At 43.0% G+C, this 20,934-nt stretch overlaps 1 protein-coding gene and 1 long non-coding RNA gene across 3 annotated transcripts in view; one reads left to right on the forward strand and one right to left on the reverse strand.

Moving 5' to 3' along the window:
- The window catches only part of WIPF2 (WAS/WASL interacting protein family member 2), a 51,486-nt gene extending 38,933 nt beyond the window's left edge, over nt 1-12,553 (reverse strand). Inside the window, exon 1 of one of the 2 annotated variants that reach the window (XM_058703747.1) lies at nt 12,400-12,553. The gene's annotated coding sequence lies outside the window, so the exon portion shown is untranslated. The remainder of the gene's footprint in view (nt 1-12,399) is intronic. The other variant, XM_058703748.1, reaches the window with a different exon arrangement.
- A 196-nt stretch (nt 12,554-12,749) lies between these two features.
- On the forward strand, nt 12,750-19,246 carry LOC131497458 (uncharacterized). The gene is made up of 2 exons (XR_009254980.1): nt 12,750-12,866; nt 16,390-19,246. It is a non-coding gene; the product is annotated as an uncharacterized LOC131497458 (long non-coding RNA).
- The last annotated feature ends 1,688 nt before the right edge of the window (nt 19,247-20,934 follow it).

The following is a 20,934-nucleotide window of genomic DNA, read 5'->3' on the forward strand; positions in this document are numbered from 1 at the left end:
TGCCCCTCCTCTGCTTGCACTCTCTCTCTCTCAAAAATGAACAAATGTTAGGGGGCGCCTGGGTGGCTCAGTCGGTTGAGCGTCAGACTTCAGCTCAGGTCACGATCTCGCGGTCCGTGAGTTCGAGCCCCGCGTCGGGCTCTGGGCTGATGGCTCAGAGCCTGGAGCCTGCTTCCGATTCTGTGTCTCCCTCTCTCTCTGCCCCTCCCCAGTTCATGCTCTCTCTCTCAAAAATTAAAAAAAAAAAAAAAAAAAAGAACAAATGTTAAATAATAATAATAAAGTTCTGGAACAAAAAGAGCTTCTGGAAGTTTAAAGTGCCAATAGCAAATATTAAAAATATCATAGAAGAGTTGGAAGAAAAAACTCAGAATATCTGAAAACTGAATGAGGAAGGAAAAACAGACAAATTCATGAGGAAAAAAAAATTAAGAGGACCAGTGTTGGAATTTCACCATCTGGATAATAAGGGTTCCCAGAAAGAGAAAGGACAGAAATCACTACCAAAGAATACATTATCAAAAATATAATACAAGGGGCGCCTGGGTGGCTTGGTCGGTTGGTCGGCCGACTTTGGCTCAGGTCATGATCTCGCGGTCCGTGAGTTCAAGCCCCACGTTGGGCTCTGGGCTGACAGCTCAGAGCCTGGAGCCTGTTTCGGATTCTGTGTCTCCCTCTCCCTCTGCCCCTCCCCTGTTCATGCTCTGTCTCTCTCTGTCTCAAAGATAAATAAACGTTAAAAAAAAAAATTTTTTTTTAATATATAATACAAGAAAATTTCCCAAAATAGATGCAAATAAGCTTCAGACTGAAAAGGCCCAATGAATGTCAATCATGATGAATTTTTAAATAGTCACACCAAGGTATACAGTCATGTATCACTGTATTTCAGAATACCTGGGGTAAAGACAACATCCTAAAATCTTTCAGAGAAAAAACAAATCCCATACAAAAAATCCAGAATCAGAATAGCATCAAACTTCACAGTCTACCACTGAAAGTCATAAGACCACAAAACAAGGCTTAAAGTTTCCAAATACCATCTCTAACAACATTTTACATCCAAACTTCCAACCAATGTGCAGGCAGAAACAGGCAAGTCTCAAAAAAAATGCACCACCTCCAATGAACCCTTTTTCATAAAGCCTCTCAACGAGGCTCCACTAATGTAACTGTACTGAAAAGAGATTTGTACTTTCCTCAGAGTTTAGGGATGAACTAGTGATTGATACTCAATAAATCAAGCAGAAGGAAGGAAAAAAGGAAAGAAAAGAATGGTAATTATTATATTTAAAGGGAAAATCTATAAGGAAATACTGTATAAGCATAGTACACACAGTCATTATACTGGATGTTAATTTTTCTTCTTTAGGTTACATTTACCTGTATTCGCTTTCTGGGCTCATGGAAGATGGAAAGGGAGGCTGAAAACCTGGGAACTACATTTCCCAGAATGCCCTTTCAATGGAGTTGTGGTTTAAATTCCAACAGTACATATGGGTCAACTGGACCCATGGCTCAGTTGGAAGAGCATGCGACTCTTGATCTCAGGGTAGGGAGTTTGAGCCCCATGTTATAAATAAATTAATTAATTCCATCAGCACAGACTCATTCACTCAAGCCCTAGAAGATGTAAGAAAGGTATATGTCATTATTGCTTTTCTAGTAGCAATGAGCAGGTGTGTGGCCTCCAACAAATGATAGACATGTTGTTTTGCAGGTTTCCAATATTCTACAAACTGCCTGCTTTGGTATTTAAGATAGCCAAGATTATTAATGGTTAGCAGTTTGTAATCCCTGCAAAGTGGCTTTCCCTGACCTATGTTCCCATGATCTTCTAATGGTTGTGTAAGCATCTAACATCCTCTTTGAAATATCAAGAATGGTTTGTTTCTCTGATTGAACCCTGATACATAAAAACATATAAAATATTGGTTTAATAAAAACTGTGATGGGACTGTATTAGGAAAGTAGCAGAAAGAGTTGAGGATAGATAACAGTATAAGAATGCAAAATCTGGGATTTCTGGCTGGCTCAGTTGGTAGAACATGTAACTTTTGATCTCAGGGTTGTAAGTTTGAGCCCCATGTTGGATGTAGAGTTCACTTTAAAAAATCTGGAGCACCTGGGTGGCTCAGTGGGTTAAGAGTCCAATTTCAGCTCAGGTCATGATCTCCCAATTTGCGAGTTCAAGCCCCACATCAGGCTCTGCACTGACAGCACAGAGCCTGCTTTGTATCCTTTGTCTCCCTCCCTCTCTGCCCCTCCCCTACACATACACGCGTGTGCGCTCTCTCTCTCTCTCTCTCTCTCTCTCTCACACACACACACACACACAAATAAACATTAAAAAAAATCTTGGGGTGCTTGGGTGGCTCAGTCAGTTAAGCAACCAACTCTTGATTTTAGCTCAGATCATGATCTCAACAGTTCAAGAGGATGAGCCCCACTTGGGCTCTGAGCTAACAGCACAGAGACTGCTTAGGATTCTCTCCCTCTCTCTCTGCCCCTCTCCTGCTCATGTGCTCTTTCTCTCTCTCTCTCTCAAAATAAGTAAATAAACTTAAAAAATATATAAAGGGGTGCCTGGGTGGCTCAGTCGGTTGGGAATCCAACTTCTGCTCAGGTCATGATCTCATGGTTTATGGGTTCGGGCCCGCATTGGGCTCTCTGCTATCACCACAGAGCCCACTTCGGATCCTCTGTTGCCCTTTCTCTCTCTCCCCTTTCCCCGTTCTAAAACAAATATTAAAAAAAAATTTTTAATTATGATAAAAATTTAAAAAATCTTTTAAAAAAGAATACAAAATCATCTTTCATAGAAATTCAATAGATAATATCTGAGACTAGAAAAACCAAGAAATGACAGTACAGGCATACCATGTAAAAATATGGAAATAATATGCATTAGGAAAAAAAAAAACACCGAAAGTACTAAAAATGAGGACAAATAAGGAGAAATGGAGCAGCTGTTCTTTTAATTATAAGTCTTGTAGTACTATTTGACTATTTAAATTGTGTATTCTTACTATTTCAACTTAAAAATCCAAACATTTAATTACTAAAAGGCAAAAAAATCCTAACACTGTATAAGCAAAATCAAACCACAGACTGACCAAAATTTCAAACCATAAGGTCCATACTGGATCTGTTGCCAATGTCGTTAAAAACAGCAGAAAGGGGCGCCTGGGTGGCACAGTCGGTTAAGCGTCCGACTTCAGCCAGGTCACGATCTCGCGGTCCGTGAGTTCGAGCCCCGCGTCAGGCTCTGGGCTGATGGCTCGGAGCCTGGAGCCTGTTTCCGATTCTGTGTCTCCCTCTCTCTCTGCCCCTCCCCCGTTCATGCTCTGTCTCTCTCTCTCTGTCCCAAAAAATAAATAAAAAACGTTGAAAAAAAAAATTTTAAAAAAAACAGCAGAAAGTCCCAAACCAACCAAATAATTAGAAGGCCATTATATGCTTAATTCTAGAACCTGTATCTCAGATCCAACTCTAATGAAAGCAGGCTGCCTAATGTGACCTCAATCTCCGCCACAGCCTGGGCCTAACAATGTTCACCATCCCAGAGTTCACTCTATCGCAGGTCAAATACGTGAAGAAACTCGAGGCCTCAAGAAGAAATCATGACCAAAATTAACTGCAAAGGTAAGCATAAAAACAAAGGGATAGATCTTAAAATCAATTACCTTAGCTCCTTTTTTAGGTCTTATTTTCAATTTAACACAACTAATTAAAAAATTTTTTAGAAACACACAACATCTGTGGTCAAAACATCTTTACAAGTTCTAGGAAACTGTTAATTAGCGGGTTAGGCTGTAACCTAGCCACAGATGACAAAAAATGGCTCTTCTCACTGTAGGCTAGGCTAGCTGTGTCTCATGTTACTAGGCCTCAGCTTCCATGTCCCAGCAGCCTTCATTCCACACATCCCAAAGATACAAGTAAAAAGCCTATAAAAACAAGAGTTAGGTAGGAGTAAGGGAAATCCAGTGAGGACAGTCTCCATGAGAAAAGGCCTGAAAGAAAACTTAAACAGATGCTCCATAAAATGTTGATTCAGACTTCACATGGAGAGAAGTGTCATGCCTCATTTCAAAGATAATATATTAGGCCCTGACTCACCACAGATAACCTAATAACAAAGCTGTGACTTTCATTGTTGAGGCGTCTCTTCTCTCACTCTAATGCCCCGAAGCCATCAGATATACAGACGCTTCATGCTGAAATGCTAGAAAAATTTGCACATTTTCATTCCTTGCTCACTACTGCTGGGCTGCTAAACCAAGAGTCTACTTTAAGTTATGACAACAGGGCAAGCTGATCCAATTACACAAAAAAGGTACTAAATCAAACAGGACCATCTGGGCTTTAAGCAAGAGTATTGTGATGTCTGAACAAAAGTCAATATACTTGCAGATAAAAATGCTTTCATATATTCAGAGTTATAATGGCCCTTGGGCTACCGATTCATTTTCACGTCCAGTAAGAGTTATGTGTCGTATTAAGACATATGGCCTAGATGACGGACGGGTACAAACAGAGTATTATATTCACCAGTTCATAATGAGAACATCTGTGCTCACCCTCTAGCCCTATGAGGCTTACAAAAAACAGTCAATATTCTCTAGAAGTAAACAGGTTTTCTGTTCCTAAGCAGCAGGTCTGGCAAACCACCCATCTCATCATCCCCATAATCTGACAAGATTGGGTGTGTTCAGGGTGGTATGGCCAAATTCACCATCCCCCATATTCTCAGAATGGTTCCCCAATTATTACTAACCTCCAAACCAATTTCCAAGATCCTAAAATTTTAAGACCTAATCCAGCCATGCAAGTTTAATTTGCCGGACCTAAAAATCAAGACTCAAGACTGAGGCGCATGGGTGGCTCAGTCCGTTGAGCATCTGACTTCGACTCAGGTCATGATCTCACAGTTCATGAGTTGGAGCCCTGCATCACGCTCTGTGCTGACAGCTCAGAGCCCGGAGCCTGCTTCCAATTCTGTGTCTCTGGCTCTCTCTGCCCCTCTCTAGCTCACACTCTGTCTCTCTCTCAAAAATAAACAAACATTAAAAAAAATAAGTAATAACGGGGCACCTGGGTGGCTCAGTTGGTTAGGTGACCGACTTCAACTCAGGTCATGATCTCGCAGTTCGTGGGTTTGAGCCCCGCGTCGGACTCTGTGCTGAATGCTTGCTCGGAGTCTGGAGCCTGCTTTGGATTCTGTGTTTCCTTCTCTCTCTACGCCTCCCCCACTTGTGCTCTCACTGACTCTGTCTCTCAAAAATAAATAAATGTAAAAAAAAAAAAAAATTAAATAAATAAATAAAATAAAATAAAATAAAATAAAATAAAATAAAATAAAATGACTCAAGACTAAAAGAATCTCCTTTATCTAAAAAACTTCGTATAGGGGCGCCTGGGTGGCTCAGTTGGTTAAGCGTCCGACTTCAGCTCAGGTCATGATCTCATAGTCTGTGAGTTTGAGCCCCGCGTCAGGCTCTGTGCTGACAGCTCAGAGCCTGGAGCCTGCTTCAGATTCTGTGTCTCCCTCTCTCTCTGCCCCTTCCCCACTCATGTTCTGTCTCTCTCTGTCTCAAAAATAAATAAAAACATTTAAAAATTAAAAAAAAAAAGTTCTTATAAAATACATATTCCATTGTACAAGCATCAGATTTCTGTACAATATTGACAATTTCAGCATCGACACTAGTAAATTAATATCTGTGAAAAGAACTGAGAAAAATCTCTCCTATAAAGACTGGGCTCAAAATTCACTGTCATTTATCTGGTTTTTTTGGAGACCTCACACTCCCTGAAGCCTTGCCTACCTCTCTACTTCTCATTTCCTAAGCTCCAGACACACTGGAACTTCCTGCCTTCAATTCTTCAAAATAGCCATGTTAAAGAACATGGCCCCTCCTCAGGATCTTCATCTATGCCATTCCGTCCACCTAGCACAGTCTTTGGTCTGCCCCTCATCCCTTAGGTGTCAGCCTTAAAAGTCAATTCCTTGGGGACATTCCCTCACTGCCCTGTTTCCCAATCAACCTGGGATAGGCTTCCCATTAGCTGCTTCCACAGTATTTAGAGCAAAACAGTAATTAATTATTGTTTAATGGATGTCTTCCCCACCAGACCATAACTGTATGACTGCAAGGGCTCAGTCAGTTTTGTTCACTGGCAAAGCACAGAGCCTGTCACACAGTAGGAGCTCAAAACTTCTTGACAAATAAATGAGTAACAGGGCTAAAAACACATCAGCTTTGGCAATTCTACTTATAATTTACCCTACAGATATAGTCACATATACAAAGGGCCAAATGCTTATGGTTACTCACTAGGGCATAGTTGGTAATAGCATAAAGGCGGAAATATTTAAAATGTCTACCAATACACGGCAGGTGTCAAATCTCTATTGCTTTCATGGAATGACTGCCAAAGTAAGTTTTTTAAAAATGCAAATAGTACTAACAGCATGCTACATTTGTTTAAAAGAAAATGCAAGAAATATATATATGCTTTATATGTACATGTTATCTCTGGAAAGGATCTTAAGAAACTGAAAACATCAGTTGACCCTGGGAAGACAGACTGGACTCACGAGTACACAAGCATAAAAGACTATTCAATGTACACTCTTTTTTTAACTTTTAAATTTTGAACCATATAAATGTATTTTTTTTAATGTTTATTTTGAGAGAGAAAAAGTGTATGTGTGTGCACACAGGGGAGGGGCAGAGAGGGAGAGGGAAGGAGGGAGGGAGGGAGGGGGAGAGAGGAAGAGAGAGAGAGAGAGAGAGAGAGAGAGAGAGAGAGAGAGAATTCCAAGCAGGCTCCACACGATCTCTCTCCCTTGCTCTCTGCCCCTCCCCTGCTCATGCTGTCTCTTTCTCTCAAAATAAATAAACTTTTAAATAAAAAAAAAAAATAGAGGAGCATGCAACTCTTGATCTCAGGTTGTGATTTCAACTCCCATGCCGGGTATAGAGATTACTAAAAAATAAAATGGGGTGCCTGGGTGGCTCAGTCAGTTAAGTATCCAACTCTTGATCTCAGCTCAGGTCTTAATCTCAGCCTCCTGAGTTCAAGGACCGCACTGGGATCCACACTGCGTGTGAAGCCTACTTAAAAAAATTAAAGAACTAAAGAAAAATAAATAGAAATAAAACTTATAAATAAATAAAATTTGCTAAAGACAGTCCTATCCTGGGGCGCCTGGATGGCGCAGTCGGTTAAGCGTCCGACTTCAGCCAGGTCACGATCTCGCGGTCCGTGAGTTCGAGCCCCGCGTCAGGCTCTGGGCTGACGGCTCGGAGCCTGGAGCCTGTTTCCGATTCTGTGTCTCCCTCTCTCTCTGCCCCTCCCCCGTTCATGCTCTGTCTCTCTCTGTCCCAAAAATAAATAAAAAACGTTGAAAAAAAAAAATTAAAAAAAAAAAAAAAAAGACAGTCCTATCCTCATTTCTAAGACAGTGATGAAGTTTAAATGATTTGATGACAAATATCCTGCTTACAAGCTAAGCACTGGGCGGGGGGGGGGGGGGGGTGAAAAGAAAGACAATTCACTTATCCACAAATCTCAGACATCCTACTCCATACTAGATTGTACCACTTTATTATTTTTTTTAATGTTTATTTATTTTTTAGAGAGAGAGACAGAGTGTGAGTGGGGGAGGGGCAGAACAGGAGACACAGAAGCAGGTTCCAGGCTCTGAGCTGTCAGCACAGAGCCCAATGTGAGGCTTGAACCCACAACTCTGAGATCATGATTTGAGCCAAACTTGGACACTTAACCAACTGAGCCACCCAGGCGCTCCTAGATTGTACCACTTTGGAAGAAAATTCCATCTTTTTTACAACTAATTGTCCCGATCCAGATACATGGAGAATGTTTTCACAGTCAGAAGGGATTACTGACAGAAAAAAGGGATTAGAGAAAAAAGGGAATTCAGCATTTTTTTTAGCTTAGAAAGTAGGTCGATACATTTGTACGGAAGAAATATCATAAATACTGACCAAAAACAAAATATTCTCACCGAGGAGCCTTAAAATCCAAATGGAGCTTAATCTGAATCCACAAAGTTCACAAAACTAAAGAACTTTTTGAAAACTAGTTAAAAATGGTAAGGAAATCTATACACATTCCTTAGATAAACAGATGTGCCAAACTTTAAGACATTCTTCAGTAAAGAAATATCTGAGACAAGATTAAACACAACTCCAATAATCCTGTTTGTTACCACAATCAAAGCCCTGGAACAGAGTCAAAACCTTTGGATCTGAACCTGTTAGTTTCCCAAACCTGCATATCAGGTACAGAATACTCTGGACTAAGAATGGCAAGAGGAACCTGAATCCAGGGCCACCAAAAAGAGGATTTTTTTTCGGGATTATCTCCAATGTTACAAGGGCCATTGCCATCGACTGCAAGAAATGATCTTCATAATCCATCCCAAGACCTATTAGAGCCACAGTTATCTTCAACTAATTATCCCCTGAAAAACAAAATAGTATTTACTAAGTAGAACGAAGTACTCAGTACAGCCATTCTAAATTGTCATAACTTTGCCATGTTACATGGCAAGTAAGAAGCCAATTCCTGGCTCTCCCATTTGAAAACTTCTTTGCCCCCAAACGCTCTTTCTGCATATTAAGACAAAATCTTGAGATCTAAGACTGACACAGACACCAGCAAACGAATCACCTGATTTCCCTACCAACATTGTTTTTCTCCATAAAGTTCTACTCACCATTTTAAAATCCCCCTTTATAGGGTGCCTGGGTGGCTCAGTCGGTTAAGTGTCAGACTGGCTCCAGTCATGATCTCACGGATTTTGAGTTTGAGCCCCGCATTGGGCTCTGTGCTGACAGCTTGGAGCCTAGAGCCTGCTTCAGACTCTGTGTCTCCCTCTCTCCCTGCCCCTCTCCACTCATGCTCTCTCTCAAAAAAAGGTAAACATTAAATAAAAATTTTGTTTAATACCTGTCTATAATAATACCAAGAAGTACTCATGAATTTAGCCTGTGGTTCCCTAGGCTAAAAGGCTTGAAAGGGAGAGTGGAGCAAAAAAAAAAAAAAAAAAAAAAAGGTGGGAAATTCTCTCTTTCTCTTCAGTGCTCTGGACTTTGAAAGCTAGGCAGAGGCAATGATTCTGCACTTAATCGGCAAGTGAATAAGAAACAGGTTTGAATTTAGAAGAAGCATAAAGGAGTGCAAGAACATTCAGTAAAGAATACTGACTCCATTTCCTTGCAGAGCAGCTCTCAGGACCTGCCAATGAACCTCAATTTGACAAGGAACACCCCATCTACTCTAATCCAGGACATATCCCTCAAAAGACAGTCAGTCAACCAGAACTCTGCCAACTTCTGCTTGGGAGTTGTGTGGAGCACAGTAGCAACAAGAGCCTACTTTGAGAAGGAGATCAACAATCACACTCAAGAAGAAAAGAAGTTATTTGGCAAAGGGAAGCATGTTGCCAAAATGTTAGTCACAGCTTAAGGTCCCAGTTTGTGTCTCTGCAACTATTCTTTGCTCTGACAGAGTCCATTCTCTGGCCCAGAAAACCCAGCTCAGCTACTGTCATCTTCTCCATTTAAAGCAGTCATTTTTCATGGTATCAAACTGTGACACAGACAACATATCAACCAGAGACTAAAAAGAACAGGGAAAGAATGTGTTATTTGCCATTTTCTACCTAGGACTGGCTCGAGTAGAGCAATGGAAAAATGTGACAGGATAGGAAGAATGGAAAATCATTATGTTAAAGAGCAGGCTATACCAAAAGCCTGCCCAGAGCTCTGAACTCCCATAACTTATTTCCATACCCTCTGAAAAACAAACCAAAGAGACACCCTGTGGTTGAAATAACGGCAAAATATTAAGCTGATTTTTACCCCCAAATAAGTATGTACTATATACTTCATAGCCTGAAGCTCTTCCTGCTCTTGCTGGGGTAAGAAGACTATAGTTTGCTTGAGAACAGCCTGAACAAGCCCAAGACCTTCAGAATCATTTCAGAGCAATAGGAAAACAGACACAAGTACACTAGGTTACTCTCCCAATCTAAGAAGAGGTCAAGAAATTGTCTCTTCGACAGGGACAGGACTTCTCTCTTGCTTTCTTAAAAACCATTAATAGGGGCGCCTGGGTGGCTCAGTCAGTTGAGCGTCTGACTTCGGCTCAGGTCATGATCTCGCATGTGAGTTCGAGCCCCGCGTCGGGCTCTGTGCTGACAACTCAGAGCCTGAAGCCTGCTTCAGATTCTGTCTCCCTCTCTCTCTGCCCCTCCCCCACTCATGCTCTGTCTCTCTGTCAAAAATAAACATTAAAAAAAAAAATTAATAAAACCTGAAAACTCCACTGTTATCAACATCTTCCACCTTGCCCTGCATTTCACCTTTGTGCTGACATCACATAACTAATCAGTACCAACTAAAGTAAACACTACAGATATCAAGTATGAGGTAGATTTGGAAACTGCCCCCTCTTAAGCAAATCCAAGTCAGACCTCAGAAATGCCAAGACTTTCAGGAACACTTCTTCTAAGCTAAATTAAATAAATTCACCTATGAGCAAAGTGTTTAGAATATTATGCCCAAAGAAAAAATTGGAATAGTCAAGATTTCAAAGTATTAACAATAAAGAAGTTGAAACCGTCCACAAGCACACTCCTCCCCACCAACGGGGCCAAACTGCCTGGACCAAAGCAAAAGGCTCAACTAAATAAAGTACTATTTTTCAGCGAATTCTCAGAGTTCATTGAGGAAAGTCAGTGTTTGTCAAGGGTAAAATAAAACACTGCATTCTCTCACATTCCTCATCAACCAACCTCATTCAACCCAAGCTCTAACTTCCCTATCTCCATCTTGATGGTAGCCAATACAATGTAACAAGTAATATGAAATTCTGGGCTACTAAAAGTTGACTCGGAAAAAAGTTAAAAACTGAACATGTATTAAATCAAAACCAACTATATTCCCTGGCACAACAAACGTGGAAAACCAACTATTCCCTGGCGTAACAAACGCAGCAAGGCTGAGAAGAAACTGAGAAAACAGGTCTTCTAAATACCAATATCTCAATCTTGTTGTCAGAGATCACTTCTTTGCAACCACTTTAAAGATCCCATTTAGGGGCACCTGGTGGCTCAATGGGTTAAGCATCTGATCCTTGATTTTGGCTCAGGTCATGATCTCACAGTTTGTGACTTCGAGCCCTGTGTTGGACTCTGTGCTGACAGCGAGGAGCCTGCTTGGGATTCTCTCTCCCTCTCTCTGCCCCTCCTCCCCTTCAAAATAAATAAATAAACTTTAAAAAAAAAGTCCCACTTAGTTAACACAATCTTTCAGAAGCAGAGAAGAACCAAACCTGTCTTTCAAAGGGGGGGGGAAAAAAAGGACAGTTTAATGACTTGCCTCAAAGTTACTTAGTAAATCCATAGGTATGCTACAACAGTCCTTATTCCCCAAAGTTCTCTTTTGGTTTGTAGGAGGAGACAAAAGCCACCAAAATATTCCGTAAATCATTCTGAAAACAATGAGTAAAAACAGCACCATGAAAAAGGAGGTGGATCCTGGGGGAGCCCAAAGCAGTAACAGATTATTCAAATCCCTTTAAAAATACAAACTCCAGTACAGGCCAGCTTCTTCCAGCTCCTCAGCCGTGCGTTCTCTCTTAGTAATTCTCCTTCCTGATCAGTAACTTACCACCACACGCTGCCCACGTCTAACACTTTAAGATTTCCATCTTCCCTTGCTTCACACCACTCCAATCTGAACCCTCAACTCTAGGTTGCTCCCATGTGCAACTCAGTACTTCTCATACCTTTATCTCAACTCTGATTCTTTTTCCACCAACGCTCTCAAGATACCCTCTAGGGTAAGCAGTTTCCCGAATCATCCTAAACCATTGGTTGTCACTCAACTCAATCCCTAAAATGTCACAGTGGCCTCCTCACTCAGCATCCTGTTAATTACCTGTTCACAACAAGTCCGCCCTCCCCATCTCCCTTTAGGCGCACGGTTACTTGTTCCTCACTCCCAGCTGCCGTCTTACTTACCTTACCCACCCTTCAGGATTCCTTATTTCCTGTCTCTCAGTAACCTTCCTTCCCATTTTCAGTCAGCGCTCGTCCCACACCAATTCCCGACCACTCCTCCCTACTTAGATTGCCCACGCCCCAGCCCCGCGTTCCACTCACCCCTCATACTCCGCCCCCAGGACCCCCCTCTCCCTCAGGCCCCTCCCCCAATCTCCTCTCTGTCTCTCTCCCTCCCTCCCTTCCTCCCTCTCTCTCTCTCTCTCTCTCTCTCTCTCCTCTCCAAGCCCCGCCCCAATGCCCCCCACCCCGGCCCTCCCTCCCACTCAGGTCCGCAGGTCATCTCAGCGACATACCCAGCCTCCTCGGCCTCCTTTCGACCGGGCTGTAGCTGCCCCGGGAGCGAATCCTCCGCCACCTCCGCTCCGGCTTCGTCCCGTCCGGCTAGCTCCCCAGCAAGCTCCCTCTCTCGCCGCCGCCGCCCCTTTTGCCAACCCGGAAATGGATCTGCTCCCACCGTCCCCAGCGTCCGCGAACAAAATGGAGGCGGGGGAAAGAGGAGGAGGGAGCAGGGGGCGAAAAGACACTACACGCACGCGCTATCGGAAAGCCCGCCCCCTAACGGCGCACGTAAAGGCGGAAGCCGTCGGGTAGCCGCCATCTTGGGAAGGTCGCGAAAATTCCGCCTGCCTCCTCATAGCAGGGTTTGCAACTTCAGCAATTGGAATCGTCTGCGAAGACTTAAGCAGAGAGTGAAGCCCAGAGATTCTGATTTAATTGGTCTGGGGTATGTCCTGCGCATCGAGACGTTTAAATTTCGCAGGTAAATCCAACATGTTACCGAGGTGGAGAACCACTGAGCTACCGTCTTGAACATAGCTTTTGCATTTTTATTTTCCCGCGCGCGCACACACACCCACGCACCTGCCCCATAAATGTCCTTCCCTAATTTCGAGTCAAGGAAGAACCCTCTTCATTCAACCTTGCTGGGGCCCAGTAGTCTACCTCCTGTTGTCATAGCAACAGAGAGGCAAGCCCCTGCCAACAAGTCATCCTTAACGTCATAGACACCTGACCTGAACACCCGTGAACACGTCTCTTCCGCGGGCCGGGGGTTCCCTAGTTTCCGGGGCTGGGGGATGGTGCTGCAGACTCCTCCAGCTGCTTGGGTCAGGGAGAGGAATCCTGTGCCCTCCGTGGTGGAGCTGCTGTTAACTCCTTCCCAGCTGATTAAGGATCTCTCCCTAGTCCACTCACAAAAGCTCTTTTCTACTATAGCTAACCCCATTGCCGTATATCCTCAAAATGTTCTTTACATCTCTCTGGCATCCTTCCGTGTGTTAAATCCAAACTAAGGGGATAGGATTGAGACTCAGTTTCCACTGCTTACTAGCTGTGTGCCCTTGGGCTTCAACTACCCTATCTGTAAAATGGGACTAATAGTGCTTGTCTCAACTGTTTTATGGTGTTATTGGAAGTCTCAAATCAAGTAATGAATGGGAAAGCATGTGATAAATTGTAAATTGTTATTTTTGTTTTCCTTCTGTTGTGCCATGAGTAGTGCCGGGCAGCACACACTAGTCAATGTCACAGCATTCATTGAGAACCTGCTGTGGGCTAGGCACCACGAGATGGTTACAGAGATGACTAAGAGCCTAGTTTTCAGGGAACTCACTGTGTGGTAGGCAGACGGGCATGTAAACAGCCAGCTGAGATACAAGTCAGCATGTAATTAGTGCCATGGGGACCTAGGTGCTGTGAGAGGTCAGACAGGGAGTGATTAACTCCTGCTAAAGAATGGGAGAAGGTTTCGTAAATGGTTTTGAACTTGGCCTTGAAGGATGAGTAGAATTTCATTACTAGTCAGAGAAGGTAGGGGACACATTCCAGGCATAGGGACCAGTGGGTATAAAGCTAAAGATTTTCAGGTATGTAGTCCTGCGTGTCTGAAGGTGGGGTGATTGGGTCAGGAGGATGGTAGACCCAAACTCCCCGTTCTTCAACTTCGTGTCCATTCTGTCTCCTCCTTGCTCATCATATACAGTGTGAACCTGCTTTCTATCACTGCAGTGCACCCAGTGGCTCCTCAAGGCCTTTGCACTGCCTCTACTCTGCCCCTTCCGCATTTTTCAAGCCTTAGTTCAAATGTCCCCTCCTCAGAGGCATTCCCTGCCCACTGTAGCTAATGTTAGCTGCCCCCACCCCGCCGTCCCCCCCACCATTCTCTATAACATCACTCTGTGCTGAGGGCAGCCACTGGGGTGGAGCACAGAGACATCTCACCTGGGGAACTAGGCTTGGGCTTCATGAAGAAAGTGAGGCCTGATGGGAAAATAAGAATTGGGCAGGGCTAGAGGAGAGAGAAAAGCATCCCAGAGCAGAGGGAGAGTATGTGCAAAATAAGAATCAGGGCACCTTCCAAAAACTGGTTAGAGCTAGAACTTGGAAAAAGGCAAGAAATTAGGTCGAAGAAATCATCATAACATCTGACATTTATTAACACCATGTTACCATGTAACATTGGCATAACGTCACATGTCATAGCTCATTTAATCTTCACAATAACTTTCTGAGGTAGATATTATTACCCCCATTTTACAAATGAAGAAACTGAGACACAGCAGGAGTAACCATCCTGCCCAAAGCCACATATGCACAAAATAGAACTGGCTCCAGAGTCTGTGCTGTTAATGCCCGTATCAAGTGACCCTGCATTGTCATTTTTTTTAATGTTTATTTTACTTATTTTGAAAGAGAGCATACACACAAGTGAGTGTATATGAGCAGGGAAAGGGCAGAGAGAGAAAAGGAGGGAGAGAATCCCAAGCAGGCGCCATGCTCCCAGCTTGGGTCTCGACGCGGGGTTTGAACCCATGAACTGTGAGATCATGACCTGAGCCAAGATCAAGAAGCTTAACCGACTGAACCACCCAGGTGCCCCTGCATTGTCATTTGTGATGTGATTTCCTAAAATGATGAAAGACTTGTGGTAAAGTTCTGAACAACACAAAACAACACAATAAATGTATTCATTAAAAAAACAGGTTATATTAAGTTTGTGCAAAAATGTTTCACGTGTGCAATTTCCTTTTTTGATAATATGACAGGCCAAACACCTGGGAGACCTCTCAAAAAACAACAAAAAATCCTGGATAGAAAAATATTAAAAAACATCTTAGGGGTGCCTGGGCGGCTCAGTCACTTAGGTGTCTGACTCTTGATTTGAGCCCAGATCATGATCTTATAGTCATGAGATTGAGCCTAGCATTAGGCTCCCAACTGGGTGTGGAGCCTGCTTGAGATTCTTAGAGTCTCTCTCCCTCTCTCTTTGCCCCTCACCCACTCACACTCACTCTCCCTCTCTCTCTCTCAAAAAGCAAGCAAGAAAGAAAGAAAAAAAAAAAAAAAAGTAAAATATCTTTGGGGCACCTGGGTGGCTCAGTTGGTTGAGCATCCAACTTCGGCTCAGGTCATGATCTCGTGGTTCGTGAGCTTGAGCCCCACATCAGGCTCGCTGCTGTCAGTGCAGATCCTGCTTCGGATCCTCTGTCCACCTCTCTCTGTCCCTCCCTTGCACATGCTCTCTCTCAAAAATAAATAACATACAAAAATAAAAGTATCATCAATGCTTCAATGAAAAAGTAAGGAATTTTCAGGGCAAAACAAAGTAAGTGAAGGCGGGGTTTGTGGAGAGGTAAGTAGAACACTGACGCAGGTTTTTGCTCTAAGGACATTTGCCTAACTAGGTGAACATGAGCTTTGGTCAGTGTCTCATGGAAAAAATAAATGCCTCAGAACCTCCTCAACAGGGGAGTTTAACAAAAAATTCTTCTTTGTAAAAATGGAACCCTCAAAGAAATAAAGGGCTTTATTTCTGGTAAGGGTGAACCAGAAATAAGTCTGTCACCTCCTCCCTTGGGTATAGGGTTAATGGAGATAGATTATAGGCCCAGCTAAGTTTGTTGTTTTGTTTGTTTGTTTTTTAATGGATTTTTCACATGGAATGTCCAATAGGACATTGAAAGCCATGTGGAACCTAGGATAATTCTTGGCTGTGTGGTTCTGTCCCTTGCATTGCAGCCCCCTAGCATCCCTGCCCCCTGCATACCAAATGTCTACAGCACATCCTTATCGTTGTGGTCAACAACAACAAAAAAGCCTCCACAAATTTCCAAAATGCCCCCGTAGAGAACCAATGCCCCACGGTACACTGTCAAAATTGACGGGAGCCAATTTATGAAGGACTTTATTATCTGTCGTGAAAAGTTAGATTTTATCTTCAGGTTGAGAGGGAAACCGTTGAAAGATTTAAGCAGAGAAGTGCTGTGGCCCCTTTTGCCTTCCAGAAAAATCCATCTGACTGAAAGGTGGAGGATGGATTAGATGGGTCCAGATGGGAGGCAGAAACACCTGTTGGGGGGCTTCTGTGAACACATAAGTGGGAGATGATGGTTGCCTGTGGTGACTGGCAGCAGGGCACCAGCCCGACACAAAGGCTTTGGAGGCAGGCCTGCCTGTCTGCAGAGCCAAAGGGCTTGAGTTTCAGTTCTCCCACTACTGAATAAGGTGAGACTTTGGGCAAGTTACTCAATCTCTACCAGCCTCAGTCTTGTCATCTATAAAATGGAGATAAGACTGGATGGAATGTGTCCAAAGTGCATACCCACTCGGAAAGCACCCACTAATCTTAGCTATGATCATTATTAGGTATGAGCAGTAGAGATGGAAGAAGTAATTCAAGAGATATTGAAGAAGTGGAATGTGAGGGTTGAGGACAGGGACAAGCCAAAGATGACCCTCAGGCTTTGGGCTAACCTCCTATGTGCACATGATGCTAATACTTAGCTTAGAGAGGCCCAGAGGAAGACAGGCCAGGACTAAATGAGCCCGAGAAGCCTGGTGAGGGAGCAAAGAGAGGTCAGGTAGACCACTACATATCTGGGTCTGGAACTTAAAAGAGTGATCCTAGCAATGTGGGACTTCTAAACTGTGGAGTAAGATGGCCCCTGACAACCCAGGACTCCTTGTATCCATGGAATCTGGGCCGGCCTGTGGCAACCTTTAATGCAGTGGAAGTCAAGCTGCACCAGGTCCAGGGCTAAGCTTTAAGAAGACCTGGCAGCTTCCACTCTTGCTTTGGGGACCCCTAAGGTCTCATGTGGGAAATCAGCCTCTCTGCTGCGGACATGATCTGGAGAGAGAAGCTTGGACATGGAGAAAGGGAGGTCCAGCCATCCCAGCATTCCAGCTGTTGCCCCCGGAGTGGGAGACAAGCAAGCCAGCCATCATGGACATTCCAGCTCCAGTTACCTTCTGACTGTGGCCACAAGAGACACCCCCAACTAAGACAGCAGAGCTGTCCAGGTGAGCTCCCATCAACCAACCAGGAGGATCATGAGAAGTTATAAAATGGTTGTTGTTTTGAGGCACTACATTTAGAATAGTTTGTTATGCAGCAATAGATCTCCAAGCAGAATGATACTGATGAACTCTAAGCCCAGGTGTATAGTGAGAAGAGAAGAGGGCTTAGAACAGAGCCAAGGCACCCCACATGCAAGGACCAAACTGAGGGAGAAGGCTCACACGGGAGATTGAGATAAACAGGACAGAGGGAAATCCTGAGAGCGTGGTGTCCTGGAAGTGGCAATAAGTGCTCAGGAAGGAAGAGTGGTCAGAAATATAAAATGCCAATGAAAGAACAGATAAGTATCCCTTGGATTTGGTAACATGGGAGTCAGTGACCTTGACAAGAACAGTTTCAGTGAGCACTGAGGGTGGACGCCAGATGCACTGGGTTGAAGAATGAAAAAAGCAACAAAATCAAACTGGAGTTACGGTTTTGGGGGTTGTTTATGTTTTGTTAATATTTATTTATTTTTAAGAGAGAGAGACAGAGCATGAGCATGGGAGGGGCAAAGAGAGGAAGACACAGAATCTGAAGCAGGCTCCAGGCTCCGAAGTGTCAGCGCAGAGCCCAACACGGGGCTCAAATCCACAAACTGCGAGATCATGACCTGAGCCGAAGTCGGACACTCAACCGACTGAGCCACCCAGGCGCCCTGGCTTGTTTTTTTGTTTTTGTTTTTAGAGTTACACCTATTGACCTGGGTGAATCTCACAAGCATAACCTTGAGGAGGGAAGGTTGCTGAACACTATACCTAGGAGGACAGTATTTATATAAAGTTTTAAAACATGCAAATATTAAAAAACTCTTAAAACTCAGTAATAAAAAGACAAATAACCCAATTAACCAATGGTTAAAGGATCTTGGAGTGGATTGAATGGTGTCCCCCCCCCCAAAATTCATGTTCACCTGGAACCTCAGAATTTGGCCTTATTTGGAAATAAGGTCTTTGCAGATAAAATTAGTTAAATTGAAGCCAGGTGGGTCAAGATGAAATGAAGTAGATTAGGGTGGGCCCTAAATCCAGTGACAGATGTCCGTACAAGAAGAGGCGAGGCCTCAGACATACACAGGGGAGAACTCCAGGTGAAGACAGAGGCAGATTGGAGCTATGTGTCTACAAGTCAAGCACACAAAGTTCACATAACAGGAAACTGTTTTAACCACTTGTTACAGTTGAGTGTACAGTTGAGCAGGTTTTATATATTCTCAGTATTGTGCAACCATCACCACTATCTAATTCCAGCACTTTTTCATCACCCCAAAAAGAAAACTTGTACCCAAGTTTTGTACCTCTCCCAATTCTGCCTTCCTCCTGTCTCCTGGCAACCCCTAATCCACTCTCTATGTCTATAGATTTGACATTTCATACAATATGTAAGCTTTTGTGTCTGGCTTCTTAGTGTAGTGTTTTCAAGGTGCATCCACATTGTAGCCTGTATCCGTGCTTCATTCCTTTTTATCACTAAATAATACTTCATTTTATGGATATACCACATTTTAGTTTATCCATGCATCAATTAATGGATACTGAGTTGTTTCCACTTTTTGGCTATCACAAATAATGCTGCTCTGAACACTCTTGTATGATTTCTTTTTTGAGGTGATGAACATGTTCTAAAGTCGATTGTGGCAATAGTCACGCAACTCCGTGGTTATGCTAAAAGCCATTGAACTGTACACTTTAAATAGTGCATGTAAAGATCTCAATAAAACTGTTACTCCCCAGAATGCAAAAAAAATATATTGTTCTGAGATGTATACATACACAGTGAATATTTATGGAAATACAGGGAAATGATACCACACTTAGGAAAGCGGTTGTCTCTGGGGAGAAAGGAAGGAGACGTGGCTGGGGACAGGCACCGGGGGCCCCAGCTGCAGGGTCAGGTTTTATTTCCTAAACTGGATGGTGGAGACATGGGTGTTCATTACATTAGTCTTTAAACTTTTTGCGTGATCGAAAAATTACACATTTACACATAATTTTTTAGCAGGAAAGAATGATTGAGATAAATAGGATATTTACAAGATGCAAAAATCACCACATACAACAAAGAGAAGAAATATATTATCTTTTTCATGGAGAGATCTGGCAATCCCTCCTGGACAAACTCAGCCATCACTGATAGGAACCAACCTGACGTTATTTGCCTCCCGGTACAATGGTATTAACAGCATCACCTATAAAGTATTCTTCTCTACGGGTGCCTGGGTGGCTCAGTGGATTGAGCATCCAACTCTTGATCTGGGCTCAGGTTATGATCTTGCGGTTTGTGGGATTAAGCCCTGCGTCAGGCTTTGTGCTGAGCGTGGAGCCTATTGGGGCTCTCTCTGTTTCTCTCTGTCTCTCTCTCTCTCTCTCTCCCTGCTCCTTCCCCCACCCCCAAATAAATAAATAAATAAACTTTTTTTTTTTAATTCTTTTTTTTTTTTTCAACGTTTTTTATTTATTTTTGAGAGAGAGACATAGCATGAACGGGGGAGGGGCAGAGAGAGAGGGAGACACAGAATCGGAAACAGGCTCCAGGCTCCGAGCCATCAGCCAGAGCCTGACGCGGGGCTCGAACTCACGGGCCGCGAGATCGTGACCTGGCTGAAGTCGGACGCTTAACCGACTGCGCCACCCAGGCGCCCCAATAAATAAACTTTTTTTAAAAAGTATTTTTTTTCTAGAATATTTAAGCTCCAGAAAACCACTATAAGGAATGTTTGCTAATTTGGGAGCTAAATTGTCCAATTTGGGAGCCACTAGCCACTTGTAGCTATTAAACAATTAAAATGTGACTAGTCTAGCTTGACATATGCTGTTAAATATAAAATTAACACCAGGTTTCAAAGACTTAATATAAAAAAAGTAAAATAGCTCAGTATTTTCATATCAATTACATGTTAAAATAACATTGTTTTGTATATATTGAGTTAAATAGAATATATTATTGAAATTAATTTGCCTGTTCTTACTTTTTAAGTGTAACTACTAGAAAAATGTAAATTACATTAGAGGGGATGAAAGTATAAGGGAACAAGAGCATGGGGAAACAGAGAAGTCAAGAATCTGGGACATTTTACAAGACATCTCTCCTAGACTTCGAAAAGTCAATGTTGTTGGAAAAAAAGAAAAGAGCTGTTTTAAATTAAAAGAAACGAGATATAAGAACCCAATGCACTGCTGGGCCTTGATTGGATCAGAATCCCCCCCCCCCTTAAAAAAAAAAAAAGATTTAGATTTAATTAAAAAAAGTTTTTAAGTAATCTCTAGCCCCAACGTGGGGCTTGAACTCATGACCCCAAGACCAAGAGTCACATGCCCCACTGACTGAGCCAGCTAGGCACCCCCAGGATTTCTTTTTTTAAGTGTTTTGTTTTGGTAAGTTCTACACCCAATGTGGGGCTTGAACTCACAACCTTGAGATTAAGAGTCCCATGCTCTACTGACTGAGCCAGCCAGGCACCCCTCTTTTTTTTAGGTTTTTAAAAAGAGAT

The sequence above is a fragment of the Neofelis nebulosa genome, chromosome 16 (assembly GCF_028018385.1).
Source record: "Neofelis nebulosa isolate mNeoNeb1 chromosome 16, mNeoNeb1.pri, whole genome shotgun sequence".
Taxonomy (NCBI): Eukaryota; Metazoa; Chordata; class Mammalia; order Carnivora; family Felidae; genus Neofelis; species Neofelis nebulosa.